A 22,925-nucleotide genomic window follows, 5' to 3' on the forward strand; every position below is an offset into this window, starting at 1 on the left:
TAATGGATTTCTGTGATGGGAAAAGTCTCAAGGAGACAAGAGCAAGGGGAATGATTAGCAGGATGGTCGTTACATTCCAAATGGAAAAAATAATAATACCTGTCCAAAAAACGCTCCCAATATTTTCTTGGAAACCTTAATAGACCTGTTATATCTGAGTTGGTACCTGAGGTTGTTACTCCAAGGGCATTCTCTTGGATGGTTGTCTGACATTTGTCCTTGTCATATAAGCTCCTTTCATTACAAGAACGTATGGTGTAATGGTAATTGGTGAAAAACAAATTGGCTTGTACTCATCAGATGTTCAGAAACTGAGATAGTCCATGGCAATATGAATATTTGTTTTTAATTTGCTAATCTTGGTAATTTTCAAATCACCCAGCTTCAGGAGGACTGACTGATTCACAAGAGAATCTTAATAATTACTGAAGGCCAAAACCACAGTGTGAGACTCAACTGCCTAGTTAGAGTTGGGTGGCCATATGAGGGTAGTAGGGATAGGAAAGATGAAGGAGCAAGCAAAAAAAGAAAGAACAAGACTGCACTAAGCAAATCTCCATCAAAGATGATATGATTTTTTTAATGTAAAATGAATATGCATATGCAGATATACATAAAGGAAGAAACGAAAGAGTGAGAGCTTGATCTATTGACTTATAGGGACAACTGTTGTATAGTAAGAACGAGAAAACATCAGAGAAATGGGAATACTATTATTTTAATTTGTTAAACCAGAACTGTCCAATCAACCAGCAATGAGCCCATCAACCTACCAGCTCATGCATGTGTGTGTGTGTGTCTGTGTGTGTGTAATTTTGTATTTGCGGATGGTTGTAAATACATATACGAGCATAGACAATGTTATGGAAGATACCCACGGGCATGCTGGGTAGTTTTTTCTTCAAGCATTTTTGTGGTGTTACACTTTTAGTATTTTTGTAATTTGAAAAGCTATTTAATGAAGAACCAGATTAGTTCAAAATAATAAATTTTTTTTCAAGAGAAGAAGAGAAGAAAAAAAAAAACAAAGAAAAACAGACTCAAGCTAATGGTAATCAAGGGCTTGGCAGTAGTTAATAATTCTGTCAGAAGAGAAGCTGTTTAGCTCCCTCAGTGGGCCTTGACGCACGTTCAATCTGTTATTAGTGAGCTAAGAATGAAAATAATAAGAGGGCGTGCTCGTAGCCAGCGTTCGCTTTGGGTCAGACCCGCCTAGTTCATGTGTGTTTCAGCCAGAAGAGCTAATAATCTGCAACAGCTCGGTCTGACCCTGACCTCTGGCTCAGAGGGGCTTATCTTTCAAAGGGAGGGCCTGACTGATAAAGTGCCTAGACAGGGTTTGTGGTTTTCTTGCCCAGCGCACCAGATTTCAACTTGGACTGTCACTGCAGCTTCCATGAAGAGTCCCAGGAGTTCTATAAACCTGGAGGTTAAATCCTGGCCAGGACACGGAGACCTGCGAACAACCTTTCCAAAACAAGTCTCTGAAAAGGCTTTCCGCTTCAGTGGGATGAGGAGGAGGAGGAGGCAGAAAGGAACACAGAGCGTTACGTGGCTGTGGAGATTTGCTTAAAGTTGTGAAACTGATTAGAGCGTATGACAGAAAATTAATGAAAGATTTTGTTTCAACTGACAGCCTGCGTTGGAATTCCAGCCTCTTTTGGATTCCTATGATTGTTTAAATCCTGCTGACGTTGAAAAAGAGATCCTGGGGATTCAGAGAGACGGGACACTGAGTAACTCCCATTATTCTGACATTTCACAGCTCAAAATGATGAACTGGGAACCTTCTTCCTCCATGTCTCCCAACCATTTTCTTCCTCTCCAATTTACTGTTATATCAAAAGGAAGTCATGCAGTTTGAATCAAAGTACAAAGTACATCACTGCAATAGAATTTAATCTTGTATGAATATTTCTTTCATTGGAGATTATGAATCTACCCAGGGCCCCGGAAGTAGCCTTAATCCAGAAAATTCATACTGGCACTGCCTAACTATCACAAAAGCCCAAGAGCCTTGACTGATAAGGTCTGGCAACAACTTCTGGTATATATTAGGCCACTTGCAGCTAACGCCTTTGGATTTATAACTGCCCCCCCTACCCCCTGCCCTTAAGCCAAGAATTATATATAGGTATAATGAGAGAAGAAAAATAGGTCTGGATATACTGATTCCTAAACTTATACAGAAAACACCTGGTCTTTAGGGAAGTAGGGAGTCACACAGACACAGTAAAAGACTAGTCAATTTTGGGCAAATTTACATTCTTTATATTTAAGCTTAGTTTTTGACAAATTCTTCTGAAATAATAGCTAGGCTTACAAAGACAAAAAGTACTCATCTTTAGCACTTTTTCTTCAAATGACCGAGAATGTTCATCCCTCCACTTTCCCTTATGTTTTGTTTCTTTAATTTCTATTTTGACCATCTTCAATACACTTATTGTAAAAAGCCTCACATATTATTACAAATATTATCACAGTATTATTACAAGGTGCCTAGCACTATATATTTGTGACGTGAAGGAGTGCCTTGGTGATTCATACATTCAGTCAGGATAGGCTAGGTAACACTATCGTACCAATATGAAATCTCAGAGGCTTAGGACAACCAAAGTGTATTTCTTGTTCACAGAAACTCTGATGTAAGCTGAAAGGGTCTTCTACATCTTGGGGCTCGGGGATTCCCTTCAACTTGTGAGATCATAATCTCAACGCTTGACTTCCAGAATTGTCCCAGCAAAGGAAGAGAAAGATGGAGACACACCAACCCCCAAGTGCCTTGGAATGGAGGGCACTTCTTCTCACATTCCTATTTGCTAGAACTCAATCACACGGCCCTGACCCAACGATAGGGAGTATGGGAAAGACAGGGCAAAAGACAGGGAGTCCATGAATATTCAGTGAGCGCTGGTGGTCTCTGCTGGCCTTGACTTTTAGGTAACTGAAAAACCAAAACCAGACCCGTTGCTGTCGACTTGATTTGATTCCAACTCATAGTGACCCTATGGGACAGAGTAGAACTGCCCCATAGAGTTTCCAGGGAATGCCTGGTGGATTTGAACTGCTGACATTTTGGTTAGCAGCTGTAGCTCTTAACTACTACGCCACCAGTGTTTCTTTTTGGGTACAGCGAGGCATAAATTAAAAGCCAAGAAATGTTTTGTGTTTCTATTTATTTAGACTTTGTTACCACTTGGGGCCCTGGTGGTGGCGTGGTTAAGAGCTCGGCTGATAGCCAAAAGGCTGACAGCTTGACTACACCAGACACTCCTTGAAAACCCTATGGTGCAGTTCTCCTCTGTCCTATAGGGTCGCTATGAATCAAAATTGACTTGACGGCAACAGGTTTTTTTTTTTGGTTTTACCACTTTGCACTGTAAAGTACTTTGTGAAGAAAAGATTTTCTTCATGGAAAATGCTGTGTACTGTACTTGCTTCATGGAATTTATAATGCGCAATTATTTATTAAAGGCTTCGAAAAGCTTCACGTTAACGAAATCCATTTAATTAGAAAAGACAAGAAATTGTACTGTGAAGTCAATTTATGTATTTATTTACTTGATAAATATTTTGTGAAAACCTACTACTCGCCAGGTATTAAGCTAGACTTTTGGGAGAAACCGTATGAATAAGGTCTTTTCTTTACCTTCCCAAAAACCAAACCCAAACTGACTGCCGTTGAGTCGATTCCGACTCATAGGAAGATTTAATTCCCAGGGAACGTCTAGAGCAAGGCCATATGAGTTAAACTGCATTACAGTTGGGGATTGCCTATTTATCAGAAGCGTCTGTATCTTTTTAATGTCAAGGCAAATTGCCTTGTAATTCACTGGAGCATATTTTAGATGCCTTTTTTTTTTTTATTTTAGAGTATATTCATCCTAATTTTCCAATGTAGTAGCGTCTCTTTACTTTTTCTATTTAGTTGACAGTTTTCCTTAATAGCAGACACTGTAAATTAATTATGTTTTGAAGATAAAATATCATAGAATGCCAATTTAATAACAAAATATACTAATGTGACTCTAAATTTTTTAATTAAAAAAGTGGTTCATTCTTATGGTAAACAATACGAAAGAACCCCAAAGAAAATATATATAAGTTTTAAGACTCTTGCCTGTCTCCTTTAGTTTAGATCCTCTAATCTCTCTTTCCAGAAGTAACTACTACTCCGGAGATAGTCTGTGTATATAATACATGATATATAACACAATGTCTTAGTCATCTAGTGCTGCTGTAACAGTCCACAAGTGGATGGCTTTAACAAGGAGAAATTTATTTTCTCTCAGTCTAGTAGGCTAGAAGTACAAATTCAGGGTGTCAGCTCCAGGGCAAGGCTTTCTCTCACTGTCAGCTCTGGAGGAAGGTCCTTGTCATCAATCTTCCTCTGGACTAGGAGCTTTTCCAAACAGGAACCCTGGGTCCACAGGATACTCTCTGCTCCGGGCACTGCTTTCTTGGTGATATGAGGTCCCTTACTCTCTCCCTTCCCTTTCCTTTTAACGCTTGTAAGATAAAAGGTGGCGCAGGCCACACCCCAGGGAAACTCCCTTTACATTGGATCAGGGATGTGACCTCAGTCAGGGTGTTACAATCGCACCCTAATCCTCTTTAACGTAATCTAATCTGGCCTCATTAACCACAGGCAGAGCATGGGAAAGTTACAATCACAAAATGAAGGACAACCACACAATACTGGGAATCTTGTCCTAACCAAATTGACAGATATTTCGGGCGGACACTATTCAATCCATGACATGCAATACATAATATTTATACACATGCATAATATATACTGTATTTTTATACAATAACACGAGCCTTCTACATTTGTTTGCCGATGGTGCTCTTCCCCAGTGAGGTATTTTCGTTAAGTGCCATTATGCCAGTTTTTTTAATATGTTGTGGTAAAAAAAAAATTAGCATAGCGGTGCTTACAAAAATGCCTCCCTTGGGGAGAGGGCGCAGCTGGCAAACAAATATTGAAGGCATGCATTATTTGGGTAAAAATATGGATAGATACAACATATCCCTTTTGAAAACACAAATGGTAACTTACTACATGTAGTGTTCTGTGCTTTTGATTTGTTTTTTTAAATTAAAAACATATCTAGAATTCCACTCTATGTTTATGTATGTATGTCTACTACACACATATTCACACACACTGTTTGGATGTACCATAATTTATCTAGCTAAACCCCAAAACCAAAACCCACTGCCGTCAAGTCGATTCTGACTCATAGCGACCCTACAGGACAGAGTAGAACTTCCCCGTAGAGTTTCCAAGGAGCACCTGATGGATTCAAACTGTCTACCCTTTGGTTAGCAGCCCTAGCACTTAACCACTACGCCACCAGGGTTTATCTAGCCAGCACTCTGCTAATGATCATTTAAGTCTCAATGGCTTTTAAATAAGTTTATTTTTTTAAAAAATGTATGCTCTTGAACTTTAAAAAAGCAGCCAAAGTAAGCTAATACATCTTCAAAATGTTTTTTTTGACACAAACCAAAACCAAAGCTGTTGCTGTTCAGTCAATTCTAACTCACAGCGACCCCCTGTGTTACAGAGTAGAACTGCTCCAGAAGGTTTCCTTGGATGTAATCTTTACCTATGCAGATCGCCAGGCCTTTCCTTCGCAGCATTGCTGTGTGGGTTCAAACCACCAACTTTTAGATTAGTAGATGAATGCAAACCATTTGTGCCACATAGGGACCTTCTTCTGACACAACATACTTAAAAATACCCAATTGGTTTATTAAAAAGTACACTGTTCTGCATTGGTTTTACATATGAAAATGTATCCAGGAGTTCATTGCACACCCTATGCATATGCATGTATGTGTTTTATATGCAACTTAAAAATGCGTGCGTGTGTGTGTGTGTGTGCGTGCTTTCTTTTTTTAAAGAAGGCTAACTGATTTGGGTGTCAGACTAACTAGGAGATAGCATTCAGGATTCATCTGGTTTTGAATCCATAGAAATACAACAACGTGGGCATAAATTGATGCATAGCAATAATTATTGACAGCCATTCCACAGCCTTTACGGAATTTTACAAATATTTAATTTGAAATGATTGCATCCCAATAATGAAAACACATAGAGCTGAGAACCAGGGCTTCGAACTGTTCTGTTCTTGTTCGAACCCCTGCTGAGAATTTGCATTTCTCACTAGTTCCCAGCGATGCCAATGCTGCAGGACCAGTTCTGAGAGCCATTAGGAGAGCAGTGGTTCTCAGAAGTTATCACACATAAAAATCACCTGGGGACCTGGTTAAACTGTAGATTCGGATTCAGTATATCTGGGGCGGAAAGGCAAATTTGCAGCAGAGGTTCAAATGGAACAAACCGGTTCAAAGCCCTGCTGAGAACCCAGAAATGTAGGTAGAAGGATCTATACGTAGTGTTAGTAGGACCAGGGAACAGAGAGAGTGCTCCTTTCCCTCCGTCATCTAAGCCGAACACAGAGGGAAGGCTGGGGCCTGTCCACCTGCCCTGCAGTGAGCAATCACTCCCATCTTCAGAGTGATTTACAAACATTAATGAAGCTTCCCAACAGCCCTGTAAGGCAGGGAGGTTATAATTACCTCATTTTACAAATGGGAGCTAGAGACACGAATAGGTTAAGTAGTTTGCTGCAGGCACACTGCCGTCCCTCCCTGATTTATACAGCAGGAGAGGCTGGCTTCACCAACTCCACTCAGACCCATTCCAGGGCCGCCTTCCTCTCCTGTTGGGGAATCTGTCTTGACCCTGCAGACACCAGCACCGCGCTGAGGAAGCTAAGGCCAGGTTTCCACTAGGACAGTTCTTGTTAGCTGCTGTCAAGTTGGCTCACGGTGACCCCATGTGCAACAGAACAAAACCCCATGATTGGTTGTAGATCGGACTGCTGTGATCCATAAGATTTTCATTGGCTGATTTTTGGAAGTAGACCCCCAGGTCTTTCTTCCTAGTCCATCTTAGTCTGGAAGCTCCCCTGTGACCTGTACAGCATCGCGGCAACACGCAAGCCTCCAATGACAGACAGGCGGTGGTTGAGCAGGGGGTGCATTGGCCAGGAATCGAACCTGAGTCTCCCACCTGTGGAAGGTGAGAATTCTACCACTGAACCATCACTGCCCTCCAGAGCCTTCTACCCAGCGAATAAATCTAGAAGTCTCTCTTTGAAAAGGCTTTCTAAAAGATCCCTAGTACAATCACTCCTGTTCTACAGACAGGCCCCAAAGATAAAAGAGAAAGTTTTTAATTTAAATGTCTTCTTAGCTACTGTCACCTTGTATTTTCTTCATAACAATAAAAACAAAAATTAGAAATGACTGCAGAAGATAGCAAAATACCAAAGTGATTAATAATTTTTATGCCACCTATATTTTTGGAGGTTTAGAATTTCAGTGGGCTTTCTGCTTCTTTCTCTTTTCCTGATCTCCTAACCCAGTGAATAACCCTCAGTGTTTATCCAAATTTTCATTTTCTTTTGAAATATTCTGGATGAGTCCACAGATGTTAAAATTATGTGCATTTCAAAAAAGGCACACATCTCTAGCTTTTGAAAAATTAAAAAAAAAAATTTATAAAATTCCTTCCTTTTTTATTTGACCACTAAGCTATTCCAGGGACTTTCCCTCTGAAATTTGTTCAGTTTTTTGGGGGGCATTTTTTAAATTGTGGTAAAAAATATATAACAAAACATTTGCCATTTCAAGGTATTTTACAGGTACAGTTTAGTCTTGTACAGTAGGGTTAATTAGGTTTCCTGGGCTTCCTGGGGATTGGGCATTTTGAATAATTCTATAGGTTCCAGGCATAGGGGCTGCCCTAGTTGTCGAGTGCCTGCCTAGGGGGATTGAGACTGAGCATAGTGGCCCCGGAGAGTGAGAGCCTGATAAGGGGGCTGGTTGGAGAGTGGATCTAATCAGCTGCTTATTCACACTCATCATGTTGTACAACCATCACCCCAACCACTTCCAGAAATTTCCTTCACCCCTAATTTTTTTTTATTTGCATTTTTATTTCAATGAAAATCTTGGTGCATTTTATTGCCGGTTATGCTACTATGTCAGATTTTGGTTGCTTTTCCTCTGTGGTTGGCCCGCTTCTTTTGGTTATGACTTGTGGCTGGCAGCTGGCTTTGGTGCAGATTCCTGCTTTATTATTTTGCATTCTCTTCTCAGGCCTGGGTGTTTTCTCAGCCAGCACTCGCGTGCTTTCTGTTCCAGCACAGCTCATCCACCTGTGGGTAGATCAGTTCCATCTGTCCTTAGGTCTCCTTTTTAGCAGTGGCTCAACGTCAGAGCTATAAATGCCTGTGTTTGTGAGCTAATCCAGTCTCCTTGGTTGAAAGAAGGCATGACAGGCTCACAAGCCACAGGGTAATAAACATCATTTGGGTGCTAATAAATTTCAAGCTTTGAAAGTAGGTGTTTATGTCTAGCAAGAGATACTGTTTGCAGAAGGAACTTTCTTGGGGCATCTGTAATGTGTTTGGTAGTGGTGACACCTCAGTGGCATTGGCAAGGGAATTTATCTCAGGTTTCAGGTAAAAGGAGGAGGAAGCCATTTGGTAGCCAGGACCTTGGGACTGCCCAGTCCGACTTTCCCATTCCAGTCCCAGCTCTGCCCTGACACCTGTTCTCCTCTTTTTTTTGTTGTACTTTAGATGAAGGTTTACAGAACAAACTAGTTTCTCATTAAACAGTTACTGCCCATATTGTTTTGTGACATTGGTTAACAACCCCACGACATGTCAACATCTTCCCTTCTCAACCTTAAAAACCAAAACCCAAACCCACTGCTGTCAAGTCGATTCCGACTCATAGTGACCCTATAGGACAGAGTAGAACTGCTCCATAGAGTTTCCAAGGAGCACCTGGCAGATTTGAACTGCTGACCTCTTGGTTAGTAGCCGTAGCACTTAACCACAATGCCACCAGGATTTCCTTCCCAACCTTAGGTTTCCCATTACCAGCTTTGCTGTCCCCTCCTGCATTCTAGTCCTTGCCCCAGGGCTAGTGTGCCCCTTTAGTCTAGCTTTGTTTTGTGGGCCTGTCTAATCTTTGGTTGAAGGGTGAACCTCAGGAATGACTTCATCACTGAGCTGAAAGGGTGTCCGGGGGCTGTACTCTCAGGGTTCCTCCAGCCTCTGTCAGGCCAGGAATTCTGGTCTTTCTTTTTGAGTTAGAATTTTGTTTTACATTTTTCTCCAGCTCTGTCTGTGATCCCTGTCACAGCAGTCAGTGCTGGTAGCCAGGCACCAGATAGTTGTACTGGACTCAGTCTGGTAGAGGCCATGGTAGATGTGGCCCATTCATCCTTTGGACTAATCTTTCCCTTGTAACTTTAGTTTTCTTCATTCTTCCTTGCTCCCGAAGTGGTGATACCAGTGGAGTGCCCTAGATGGCTGGCCACAGGCTTTTAAGACCCCAGATGCTACTCACCAAAGTAGAATTCTTTATAAACTACGTTATGCCAGTTGAGCTAGATATTCCCTGAGACCATGCCCCTACAACCCTCAGCCCAGACGTTCGGTCCCTCAGGGAGTTTGGATGTGTCTATGGAGCTACCATGACCTTGCCTTGTACAAGTTGTGCTGGCTTCCCCAGTATTCCGTACTGTCCTACCCTTTACCAAAGTTACCCCTTATCTATCTCTTGTCATCTTTTGTAGTTGACTCTTTCCATATGTAAAAGGGCAGCAGCATAATCTTCAATCTTCTGGGGGAAGGGAACTGAATTTTTATTATACCCCTCACTTTATTTCCCTACTGTCATACCTCCTTACTTACGTGATGTTGTGGTTTGTTGCCGGTGACTCATGGCGACCCCATGTACAACAAACGGAACATTGCATGGTCCTGCGTCACCTTCAGAATTGTCGCAATGCTCAATTATTGCTGTGCAGCCACTGTGTGTTTTGAGTGCCTTCCAACCTAAGGGGAGATCATTTTCCAGCACCATATTGGACAATATTCTGTTGTGAACCATTGGCTAATTTTTACAAGTAGATCACCTTGTCTTTCTTCCTAGTGTGTCTTAGTCTGGAAGCTGCACTGAAACCTGTCCACCATGGGTGCCCCTGCTGGTATTTGAAATACTGGTGGCCTAGCTTCCAGCATCATAGTAACATGCAAGCCACCACAGTGTGACAAACTGATAGACAGGTGGTGGACTTAGGTATTTTGGAACTTTGATCTTTCAGTCCAAGGTTTTGGGTTGGATCACGGAATAAAATCTGCAGAATTTTGTTATTTAAAAGTCTTTAAAAATATGCTAAGTTCCTATTTTGGTTGGTCTGTATGGTAGGGCCTGATGAGTTAAAGTGGCTACTCAGACCAATTGTAGATAGTATTGATAAGCATTTATGAATGATTTTTAGTGTATTTAGGACTCTCTGATGATAATGGAGATACAAAAGAAAGAGAAAATATGGGCCTGGAATCTTGCTGAGAAGGAAAGATGGATGAGTATAATAAACAGGTAAGAGGTAGGTCTGCCTTTCCTCCACGTCTCTGTTAGACAGCACATGCTTGTATTCCCTGCCTCCATTTTGGAATGGCTGATAGGTTACAAAGGTCTCCGGGTGGTGCAAATGGTTTGTGCTTCACTACAATCCTAAATATATAATATTTATAAATTATAGCTCGAGAAAACCCTATGGAGTATTTTTACTCTGTAACACATGTGATTGCCATTAATTGGAACCATCTTGATGGCAACAGCTTTGGTTTTTTAGTTATACAGTATATACATACATAAATCCGTAGCCCTTGAGTCAATTCTGACTCATAGGACCCTATAGGACAGAGTAGAACTGCCCCGTAGAGTTTCCCAAGGAGTGGCTGGTGGATTCCAACTGCCAACCTTAACCACCTCACTACCAGGGCCTCATACAATATATAAACCCAAAAAACCAAACCTACTGCCTTCCAGTTGATTCTGACACATAGCGACCCCATATGGGTATGTATATGTATGTTGTAATCACACACATATATGTGTGTAGGTATGTATATAGGAGTCCTGGTGGCACAGAGGTTAAAGTGATTGCTAACTGAAAGGTCGATGGTTCGAAACAGCATTGGCTCCACAGGAGAAAGATGTGGCAGTCTGCTTCTGTAAAGATTACAGCCCTAGAAATCCTGTGGGGTAGTTCTTCTCTGTCCTACAGGGTCGCTACGAGTCAGAATCCACTCGACGGCAGTGGGTTTTATATATATATACATATATATACTTATATACACACATGGACACATACGTGTTTGAGCTTTATCATACAAAATGTAGCATTCTACATACAGTCTTTAGTAGTTTGGTTTTTTTTTTAATCACTTAATAATATATTCTGGAAATCAGTTTATGTCAGTTCGTAGAAACATTTTTCGTTTTCCTAACTGCTTAGTACTGCATGGAGTAAATATACCATAATTTATTCAACTGAGTTCCTGTATATGGGCCTTTAGATTGTTTCCAGTATTTTGCTATTAGAAATAATGCTGCAACGAATAACCTTGTGCCTGTATTTCCATGAATTGTTGGAGGTGTATTTTCAGAGTACATGGACTCAACAGCAACGGGTGTGGTTTTTTGGGTTTGATAGGTTACATATGCAAATTCAAAACTAGTTCTTTAGAGGCTGAAACATTTGATTGTCATATAATGAGTTTTGCAGCCAGAGAACCAAAAAGAGACAGGTTGAGTATCAGTCAGGTTAAGTATCTCAGTCCTGGGGGGTGGGGGTTGCTCGCCAAAGGGCCCAGTGATCTTCTTCTTTATTTTTAAAGGTGAGGAGGCCGTGTAACTACCACCGGTATAAAGTTCCCTACCGACAAGAAATGCTTGGGTAAACTACAGCTCCCACCTTCAACTTTTGCCCTGATTCCTAAATGTCCCCTCCCTTTGTGAAATATATACCTGACACTCTGATTGATGCTTCTCCGTGTAGATGCCGTGGGTGAGTAAATCACAGGGTTCCCATATCATGCTTATTAGCTCTGCCGCACAGTTCCTTGAGCTGACAGCAGCACAATAGCACCTTCTGAACCATTCTTGGTCTCCTGCCAGAAACTTATCATTGAACTATTCTGCACCCGCCTCTCCGCTCCTCAGGCAAGCGGAGAAAGGAAAGAGTGTGTTTTGCAAGAAATTCCAAGTTTTTATTGTGTGTTTTCCCCTTAGTGGTGGAGTTTGCCATTGATTAAAATAATCATGGAAAACAGCTGAGCAAGTTGTTTTAGAAGATCTACATAAAGTCCAAGTTAATCATGTTTTAACACTTAGGAAATGTTTATTGAATGCTTACCACGGGCCAGGCACTATGCTAGGTGCTGGGGACGGCAGCTCAGTAAAATTCTTTTATAATGAGCCTTCTTGGTGATTTTAGCATCTAAGTTGTACACTGTAACTCTGAAGTAGGAGTTAATGGCTCTGGTTTGTTGCTTTGAAAAAGCTTCCATGTCAGAAAGTAAAGGACAATATCTTCTTTGTTCTCTGTTTTCCACAATCCAATAGATACTGCACTTTGAAGTTCATTTTTGTAGAAACTTTTTGAGCTTTGTTAACGTGTCAATGTATTTTCTTATTAGGACTCAGAAGAAATTTCTCTCAGGAATCACCATCTTGGATAACTGGACTTCTCACAAGTAATTGGTTTGCTTTGATTTTGTGGGCACTGTGAAGTCTGAAACTTTTGTGTTTCCCTCTTTCTGGTGGACGTTAGGATGCTCAAAGCTCCAAATTATAGCTCACTGCTAGTGAGAGACCAGGATGTTATCACATACAGTACCATTTTTTCCCCTTCTAACTGTACTTCTGACTTCATTTATTTTTCTGACTTCTATTTCTCTTCTGTTTGATTTTCTCGCTTCTTTTCACATTTAAATAAATCTCAAAATTTTTTAGAAATGAGGCGGAGGTGTGCACAAATACATTAATAAAATAGAAAACAATTATACCTAAGAAAAAGTGCAGAAATTATGCTAGAAATTTTCTGGAGATTTTGAGAATTTATCTAGATGATTTTATCATTCTTCAGGTTTCCAAGTAGAAAATTCATATGCTTTCAGAGAGCTTTATAGTCAAGATGGAGCGTAAAACCAAACCTGTTGCCCTGGAGTGGATTCCAACTCCTAGTGACCTTATAGGACAGAGTAGAACCACCCACTAGGGTTTCCAAGGAGTGGCTGGTGGATTTGAACTACTGACCTTTTGGTTAGCAGACGAGCTCTTAACCATTACGCCACCAGGTCTCCAGATGGATTGTAGAGATATCTAACTTATTTTTTGAGAATGCTTTCCATTTACTTTTGTTGGAGTTTGTGTATATAGAACAGTACTTTTCCCACTTTATAATATAAAAAATAACACATACTTATCTTTTAAATTTTCACATAATATATAAAATAAAATTAAGTTGAAGTTATTTTGTCTCCCCAGTCCTCTAAATTTCACCCCCAATTGTGTAACATTATAGACTTTTCTATGCACATGTACAGATATACTTTGGTGTTACTTGAATGAAGCCTACATTTCTGTGATTAACATATTTTGACACTTGACAACATTATGGATATTTTTTCTGTGTCACTGTAAATAGTTCTTTTATTCTTTTTGCTGGGGTTTAGTATTCCATTGTAATAATACTTCGTACCTTATTTGACTAGTCTCCTATTAATGGGAAACCCTGGTGGCACAGTGGTTAAGAGCTATGGCTGCTAACCAAAAGGTTGGCAGTTCAAATCTATCAGGCGCTCCTTGGCAGCGCTATGGGGCAGTTCTACTCTGTCTTATAGGTTGCTCAGAGTATTTAAGACTCCCCCTTTTCTTGCCAGGAGATATTGCTTCAACAAATGTCCTTGTACATGTAATTTTTACACAACTGCAGGAAAAATTCACTGCTGGAAATATAATTGCTGGGTATGTGCCTTAACATTTTTGATAAATCTTGACAAATGACCTTTCAAAATGGCTGTTGTCTAAAAAAAAAAAAAAAAGATTATTCCTATTTCCTCCTGAAGGCTGGATCTTTTTCCTATGTGGAAGGCGAAAAATGATAGTTCATGACTTTTAATATGAGTTTAATATAATTTCATTATTCACTTATCAACTGCCTCTTTTTCTCTGGAGTATATCTTTAGGCTCTTTGCACATTTTCCCTATTGCATTATCTAGCTTTTTCTTATTGTAAAGAGCTTTCTTTACTTTAACTTTCTGTCTGTCATGGTATGCTGCAGTTTTGGTTTTTTTTTTTTTTAATCTCAGTTTATCAACTGCTTTTGGCTTTGTTTCCATGGCTATGTATATGTTTGTTGTGTGTATAAAATTAATTTTTTCTGCATTTCTTTTTTGTAGTTAAATTTATCAATATGTCTTTTATAACTTCTTTTCCTCATGCTTAGATATCCTCAACAAAATTGTGAGCATATTTAGTCATGCTTTTTTTGATACTTTTTACGGTTTAATTTTTTCCATCTATTGGAATTAGTTTTGATTCATAAAGTAAGATATGACTTGAGTGTTTTTTGTTTTTTCTGACTAGCTTTTCCCAATACAGTCTTTTTTTTTAATTAAAAAATATTTATTGACTATATAGCATGCTAAAACGTTACTAAGTAATGGTCCACCAGTATACAAACGGCCCTAAAGAAAACATGGCAACCTATTATTATCAATGCATTCTAAGAACAAAATTGTATAAAGCTGGCTAAAATTATAGAAGAAGGTTTTAAGTTAGATAAAAGAGAGATTGAGTTGCTAAAGAGAAAATAAATTTTTTTTACAGACTTCCTGAATGTATAACGTCTCCGAGTTGAAAAAGTCATTAGTTCAGTTCGAGCTTCCCAAACACTCAGTTATTGGTACCCGGGGAAATGTTACTCAGGCAGGGAGGAATCAGTACTCACAACTCACCTGGTTCATCTTACTGTCTGCACTGGGCCAAGTACCGTGTAAGGTTCTGGTTTTAATGTCCCCACACAATAATGATTACATGACAAAGTTCTCAGGCAGACAAAGTGACATAGTAATGACCCTCAGACAAAAGAATTGACCCTAAATAAATGGCCGTCAGCATTACCAGCCCATACAGAGGACAGAAAAGTCTGGAATCGACTGAAATTGCAGCACAGAAATTTCCCGAGGATAGATTTAAAAAGGATGTCTCAGTCTTTAAAGTTGGTGAAGTGTTAGAATTTATACACGTATACTTTAAAGCCTGGAAAAGCATTAGATGTATATCAATACCATCTTTTACTCGCTGATTGGAAATGCCACCTTCATCTTTTTTTCTGGATGGTTTCACCCATTGACTTGTCTCTCACTATCTGATTGCTGTTGTTAACTGCTCTAAGTCAGCCCACTATTCATGGTGACCCCATGCACAATGGAACAAAACTCTGCCTGGTCCTGCACCATCCCCATGATTAGCTGGGTATCAAATTGTTGTGATCCACTGGGTTTTCACTGGCTGATTTTCAGAAGTAGATTGCCAGGCCTTTCTTCCCAGTCTGCCTCAGTCTGGAAGCTCTGCTGAAAACTGTTCAGAATCATAACAAGCAATCCTCCACTGACAGATGGCTGGTGGTTTCGAATGAGGTCCATCGGCTGGGAGTTGAACCTAGGTCTCCCACATGGAAGGCGAGAATTCTACCACTGAACCACCAATGCCCATGGTAATCTAGCACCGGAACGCTTTGCTTATTTTAGTTTTAGGATCTATTTGACTATGTGCAAGTGGTTTTAGTAAAGTTATTTCCCTATACTTAGAGTTTCCATGAGACTTCAGGGAGCCTGGTTAATGTGGTACTAACAAGAACAAACTGATGGTAGAACTATCCAGTCCTAAGAGTTGCTCCAAACTCCTCCAGCAGGAAGCTGGTGTGGTGGGGGGCCACTGATGGTTGTTAAGCCTATATAGTGCTTGCTTTCTTGAAAGGGTGGAGCCCTGATGGCATAGTGATTAATAGCTCTGCCACTAGCCCAATGGTTGACAGTTCGAATCCACCAGCTGTTCTTTGGAAATGCTATGTGGCAGCTCTACTCTGCCCTATAAGGTCACTATGAGTCTGACTGGATGGCAATGGGTTTTCTTAAAGGATTCAGTTTTCCACTCTCTGCTGTTTTATTTATTTATTTTTAAAGAAAAGACACAATAAATTCTTTGAGCAGGTATTTATTAACAGCCTTCTGGAGCCCTGGTATCACAGTGGTTAAGAGCTCAGGCTGCTAACCAAAAGATTGGCAGTTTGAATCCACTAGCTACTCCTTAGAAACTCCATGGGGTGGTTCTACTCTGGATCCTACAGGGTTGCAGTGAGTCGGAATCAACTCAACGGAAATGGGTTATTATTTTTTTTGGGTGATAGCAAAGTACTTGTCAGCAGTGAGAAAGTCACTTTGACAGATGAACTTGCTGCATAATTAAAGGATTAGCTTCGCTTCTCCTGAAATGAGAGGAGGAGGGGAGGAGGTTTGTGCTAACTTGTTTATGATAAAATTATTTGTTGTCATTTTGCAGGGAGTCACTCTCCAGCCGTGAGGCAGTGTCAGTGTTGATGTTTGAGCCTCAGAGGCAAGTGGGAGATGACAGTTACACAATGTGACCTGTGGCACATACCTGAATTGTCTCCAGCTTGTCAAATCTAGACAGTTTCTCTTTCAAGAGTGATGGTGAGTTCTTTCCCTTCCCCCTCCCTCATTTGATTTTCTGTGGAGGGAAAAAGTTTTCATCTTCCAGTGTATTCTAGAAGAAATTCGAGTTATGTGCAGAAGGGATGCTGGTGACTGGAAAGGGACTGGGGGGGAAGACAGATTGAAGGGGTTTTGGGGTTCAGAGGACCTAGCTAAAGAATTGTGCAGGAGATGAAAAGACAGAGTGGAGGGAAGGAGAGAGCTGTCTCATTAGGGGGAGAGCAATTAGGAGTATATAGCAAGGTGTGATTTGTCAACTTTCACTTAAAGCACAATTAAAAAAAAACTGTGCAGAAGACCAGTTTTACCTAATATCAAAGCCTATTTTTCTTCTTCGACTCTCTGCTGCCTTCTTTCATGCAGATGTTTCCTTGTTTCCACGGAAGCAGAGAGGATCTGGATGGAACATTCTGGATCTGGGCAGGGCGTTCGCCTCTTCAAGACCCCGGGTAGCTCACTCTTCAAGCTCTGGTGCAGCTGGTCAGCAGGCACAGAGCCAGGGCTTCATACCAAGGTCTGCTGGATCCCAAAGTCCAAACTTTTCTACCCACTATGCTGCCTCTCAAAGGTGTTTTCTTTTTTTTTAATTTATTAATTTTTTAAATTAAATTAAAAAAATTTTATTTTGGTAAAATATATACAATGAAATTTTTGCCATTTTTAAGCCTACATTTCGTGACATTAATTACATTTGCCAGGTTTTGCTACCATTACCGCTATCCATTTCCACAAGTTTTCCATCACCCCAAACAGAAACTCAGTACCCCTTCAGCAGTGACTCCCTTTCCTCCTCCCCCCAGACCTGGTAACCACCATTAAACATTTTGTCCCTACGCATTTGCCTATTCTAGACATTTCATTTATTCTAGATATGTTATCAGGAGGGATCAGTCCCTGGAGAAGGACATGATGCTTGGTAAAGCAGAGGGTCAGCCAAAAAAAAGGAAGACCCTCAATGAGATGGGTTGACACAGTGGCTGCAACAATGGGCTCAAACATAACAACGATTGTGAGGATGGCGCAGGACCGGGCAGTGTTTCCTTCTGTTGTACATAGGGTCACTGCGAGTCAGAATAGGCTTGATGGCACCTAACAACAACAACAAGAGCAGGTGTTTCACAGATATATTTTAGATATTTCATGGGGCCGTACAATATTTGCCCTTTTTTGTCTGACTTATTTTGCTCAGCATACAGATACTCTTTTCAAGGTTCAACTATGCTGTAGCATGTATTAGAATCTCATTTCTGTTTATGCTGAATAGCATTCCATTGTATGGATATACCACACTGTGTTTATCCATTCACCTGTTGATGGACATTTAGGTTGTTTCCACCTTTTTGGTTGTTGTGAATCGTGCTCCAGTGAGCATTTGTTTAGAAGTATCTGTTTGAGCCCCTGCTTTCTGGTCTACTGAATACAGACCTAGGAGTGGAATTACTGGATCGTATGGTAGTTCGGTAGTTCTAGGCTTACCTTTTTAAGGAATCACCAAACTGTTTTCCACAGCAGCTGTACCATTTTACAGTCCCACCAGCAATACATAAGGGTTCCAATTTCTTCCAAGGTAGTTTTTGAAGCTGGACATTAAAAGATGGCAGAATTGTTTTAGGCTCAGATTAAAAAGTGGGAGGCATTACAGGGGAGGAAAAAGCATTAGCAAGGTGATGGAGGTAGGAAAGTTGGAGACTCTTTGGGAAGGAGGGGGAGATGCTGCAGGAAGGCGGATTCGGGCTTGTTTGAGAGGGACAGTAACGGATGCCCTGTGTGCCTTGAGCCACTTATGCATCACTGTTCTGTGGCATCTGTGGAATTCAGTTACCTGTCTAGTGACAGCATCCCTCCTCACGTGCCTGCCACTGTGTCTGTTGTTCTGCTTCCTCCAGGTTCAGGAAGACCACTCAGCCTGCGTTCAGGAGGGCCCTTGAAGTATAGGGGAGTTCACACCCCAGGGGCAACCCTCAACCACGGCGGATGAGAGTTGGTGGACAAATGCTTCAGGCCCTCATCCTTCAGAGGGGGAATTCTGAGGCACTTTCTACATAGTTCCTCTGAGGTAAGCATTCAGCCTAGTTGTCTGAAGTGATACCCAGTGGTACTCAGCTCCCTGACTCACTTCCTGTCCTCTCACTCCTGCTTCTTGGGGTCACCTACCAAATACATTCCCTGCCTCCAGGCCATGTCTCAGGCTCTGCTTTTCAGGAAACCCAGTGAAGAAAGGGACCTTGAAAGGTTTACTGGGAAATGTGGACTTGATGGAGTAGGAAACAATTCTGGGAGAAATACTAGTTGAATGACTGATTCTTTCCAGAGAAAAAAAATTAGAAAAGCTGTCACAATAAAATTTCAGATGGAAAATTCTCATCTGTTTATCTGCCTTGAAAAGGTTTCCTAGAGGGGAATGTGGACTCAAGGAACCTCCAACAGTTGATCGCCTCTTAGGAAAATTAAGTTTTGTCTCTTCACAGTCAGTGAATAAATGTCTTGAAAAAGTGTAAGGCCCCTGATACACTTCATGGTACTTGGAGAATAAAATGTATTAATTTTTCCCTCAATCATTCCATTAAGAATGTAATCTGCTAGCTATGTAATCAGAGTCCCTGGGTGATAAAAACGGTTAACATGCTTGGCTGCTAACAGAAAGGTTGGCAGTTTGAGTCCACCCAGAGGTGCCTGGGAAGAAAGGCTTGGAGAGCTACTTCTGAGAAATCAGCCATTGGAAGCCCTGTGGAGGACAGAACTACAGTGACACACGTGGGGTCACCATGAGTTGGAGTCGACTCGAGGGCAACTGGTTTTTAGTTAAATAATCAAGCAAGCCTCTGCAGACAAAGGGTTAATGTACAAGCACCCCCAATAGAAATAGTAGTAGAGGATAAAAAGAGCAAACCCAAGGAACAAAAAGAAAAAAAGAAAAGTTCAAAGGGAAATTCAAATTAAAAAAGCATAGACGTATTGCTCCATGTCTATCACTCTGGCACAAAATAAAAAGAGGCCTAACTCTTATTGGTGGTAGAGACGTGGGGATGGGATTTCTCACTCTTTGCTGGTGGAATTGTGAAGCGTTGCAGCCCTTTTTGTGGTTCAATCTGGTAATGACTATTAAAAGCCCACAAATGGTTCAACATGACAATTCCACTTCTGGGAATTCATCAGCTAGACATAAAAGTTCCATTTACCTCTGCACATGTGTTCGGAGTTGTTATTTGTAGCACTGTTCATAGAGTACAAAACTGGGAACACAATGAAGGCCCATCAGCACGTCAGTTGGTGGTGAGAAACATGACACAGCGGAATCCTATATGTTTACGCTGCAATTAAAAAAGAATGAATGTGAGCTGGGTGACTTGGAAGGATTTCCGCAGAGTGTTGGATAAAGACTGTCTCGTGTAATCTAACTTTTGTACCAAAAATATAGATGTAGGCATATTTTGTGTCTATTCTCTTTGGGAGCCAGAGTGCCTGGGTTTGGTTCTGGTTCCAACTCTTACTAGTTGTGTGACTCTGGGAATCTATTGTAGCCTCTGGTTTTCATACATTAAATGCAGAAAAAACCAGTATCTATTTCATAGGGTTGTCGTGAGGACTAAACTAGTTATTGTATGCAAAGGCTTAGGATGATGCTTGGAATATAATAAGTACTCAGTAAGTGTGGGTATTATTACTACGAGAAAAACCAGTCGCCATCGAGTCGACTTTGACTACTGGCGACTCCTAGTATGTCAGAGTAGAACTGCTCCATCGGGTTTTCAAGGGCTGATTTTTGGAAGTAGACTGCCAGTCCTTTCTTCTGAGGCACCTCTGTGTGGACTCGAACCTCCAACCTTTTTGTTAGTAGCTGAGCACCTTAATCATTTGTACCACCCAGGGACTCTCATTATTACTATAGTTTGTGTAAATGTATAAACACCCATAATTGCATATGGTTTATGAGCAAGGAGAAAAATACTGAAGTGAGGTACATGGTTAGCTAGAGTTACTGAGTATAGAGTGGAGGAGGGGAGTTATGGAATATGGTGAAGGTGGGGGAGGAAATAATGAGGAATAACATAAAGGAAAAAGAAACTTTAGAAACAGTGTTCTCTGATAGATAATTTGTAAGGAAAAGTAAAGGATGGAAGGGGAACCTATAGATGAGAAATGATAGAGACCTTTCAAATTCTTAAAAAAAAGTCTAGATGGTGCTTAGTCTTTGGAGGAGAGAGATGGTGGTTGGGATGGGGCATACAACAGGGGCTTCTAGGTGGCTGCAGAGTCCTACTTCTTGACCTGGCTGGTGGTTATAATTCATTAAAATTTACATTTGTCTGGTATAGTTTTCTGTCTGGGTTATATTTTACTTATAGTAAAAAGGTTAAAACATCCTGGTAAGTATCACATCATCAATTTGGGCATTTATGACAAATTATACGTGTGTGTATAAAAACAAACACAAACAAAAGCAGCATCTGATCAGTGGATATATAAAATTACCCCTGACAGCTACAGAGAATGTTCTAGAATTAGGTCGCAGACTCTCCCTCTTCAAATCTAGGAGGCCCTAAGGCGCCAGGCTCGGCAGCTTTCCTACCCAACTTTGTCCAGACAGATGAAGGCAGGAAGGATTAGTGTTGATCATGCCCGCTAGATGTGTGAGTAACATTCTGCCTGGTAATTATTTTTGACATTTGACAGTTCTCGGCATAAACGTTTTGCAGCACTGAAAGGTTGGCAGTGCATTTATTTTTGAAGCCTTCATATTTTCCCTTAAGTAACCAAGTATTTGCAGGATGCCTCTTTGGGTGCCTTGTTTCAAATTAAGGTAGAGAGTTTTGGAGAGTCACAAATCCAGAGGGAAGCCTGCAGTTTCAGGAAAGAACCCATTACTTGATTAAAAAAAAAAAACGAAAAAGAAAATGTGACTTTAAACCAGCTTCTGTGTATAGAATCGAGCTTATGATTTGTTCGGGGCACCAGGTGAATCAATATTTCCAAGTATCCCCCCACTGGCCTACCACACTGCAGAAATTCCATCATTAGATCAGTAACTGCTTGGGTTAGTCAGTTTGAAAATGTAACTATCCCTAGAAGTAGCTCAGTGAACACTGTTATGAAACAGTCACACCATAGTGAAAAGAATACCTAGAGAAAGGAATTCTGAATTGGAGAGAAGAGAGAAGGGACATTGTGAAGAACAGGGAATTACTAGGAAGAAAAAAATGCCTGGAGCTTTGCCAAAGTGGGCAATCAAAAGGTGCTTATGGTCTGCGATGATACATACAGGGATTTTATCAATCAGATTCTTTTGACTTCAGGTGATGAAAACCCAACCCAACTGGGCATAAGAAAAAAAGGAAAATCTATCAATTAATGTAATTAAAAAGTCCCATGGTATATACCTGGGGTGGGGTTTCAGGCATGGCTTGATCCAGGTTCAAACAGCACTCTCCACACTTGGTCTTCTTTGATTTTGAACCTGCTTTTCTCTCTTATGGTTTCCCTCTCAGCAAGCCCTCTGCTCACGGGGTCTCCTGTCATCTCCCAAGAATAGTACAGAAGGTTCTTCGTGTCCTGATCACTGCAACAAAAATTGTGGAATTAGCTCTGATTGGCAGTAATTGGTTACATACTCATTCTAGAAGCAATCATGGTGGTCACCAGATGCAGTGCTCTGGTGGACTATGCTGGGGCCACATGCTTCCTCCTGGAACCAGAGGTGGGTCACCTCCATTGACATATCCGCAGCGAGGAGGTGGGAATGGTGTTATCAGAAGAGAGGGAAGTGGGATCTGGAAACATAGACAGCTTGTGTCTTCCTTGCTAGAATATCTGTCAGTCACAGTCCAGAGTGGACTGTGAAATAAATTCAATGAATCATGCCCAGCATTGAAAAAATTATGATTGAAGGGGACTTAATAAAATAGAAGCTATCTGAGCGTGTCACATGTAGTAAGGGTTAGTTTTGTAAAACTTTTGTTTCAGTTATACAGATTTGTGTGCGTGTGCTTATATATGTACATATTTAACAACCATGAGTGTGGGTCTTTATACATATGTGTGTATAAATATGTGTAAAATGTATTTTCTGGTAGGGGTCAATGTCAAAAGGGGGTAAAAAGGCTGCTCCCCAGGGAGACCCCCTCATGAATCCTGTGACTCAGGCAAAGTGAGCTGGCGGTCCCCTTCCCTGCTCACAGCCTGCCCTTTACAGCCTCTCTGCCTCTCTCCCTCTGCTCACCTGGCTTGGGATGACCTCT

General features: G+C 40.9%; 1 long non-coding RNA gene across 6 annotated transcripts in view; it reads left to right on the plus strand.

The window, feature by feature from the left end:
• Positions 1 to 22,925, plus strand: part of LOC126082856 (uncharacterized) — a 93,678-nt gene that overhangs the window by 57,752 nt on the left and 13,001 nt on the right. For 2 of the 6 annotated variants that reach the window (XR_007518670.1, XR_007518671.1), the window contains exons 2-6: positions 12,588 to 12,644; positions 15,573 to 15,671; positions 16,517 to 16,668; positions 17,053 to 17,203; positions 18,576 to 18,745. This is a non-coding gene — a long non-coding RNA (uncharacterized LOC126082856). Of the gene's footprint in view, positions 1 to 12,587; positions 12,645 to 15,572; positions 15,672 to 16,516; positions 16,669 to 17,052; positions 17,258 to 18,575; positions 18,746 to 22,175; positions 22,385 to 22,925 lie in introns of all 6 variants that reach the window. The other 4 variants (XR_007518672.1, XR_007518667.1, XR_007518669.1 and 1 more) reach the window with 4 other exon arrangements.

Source organism: Elephas maximus, chromosome 9 (genome assembly GCF_024166365.1).
Source record: "Elephas maximus indicus isolate mEleMax1 chromosome 9, mEleMax1 primary haplotype, whole genome shotgun sequence".
Lineage (NCBI taxonomy): Eukaryota > Metazoa > Chordata > Mammalia > Proboscidea > Elephantidae > Elephas > Elephas maximus.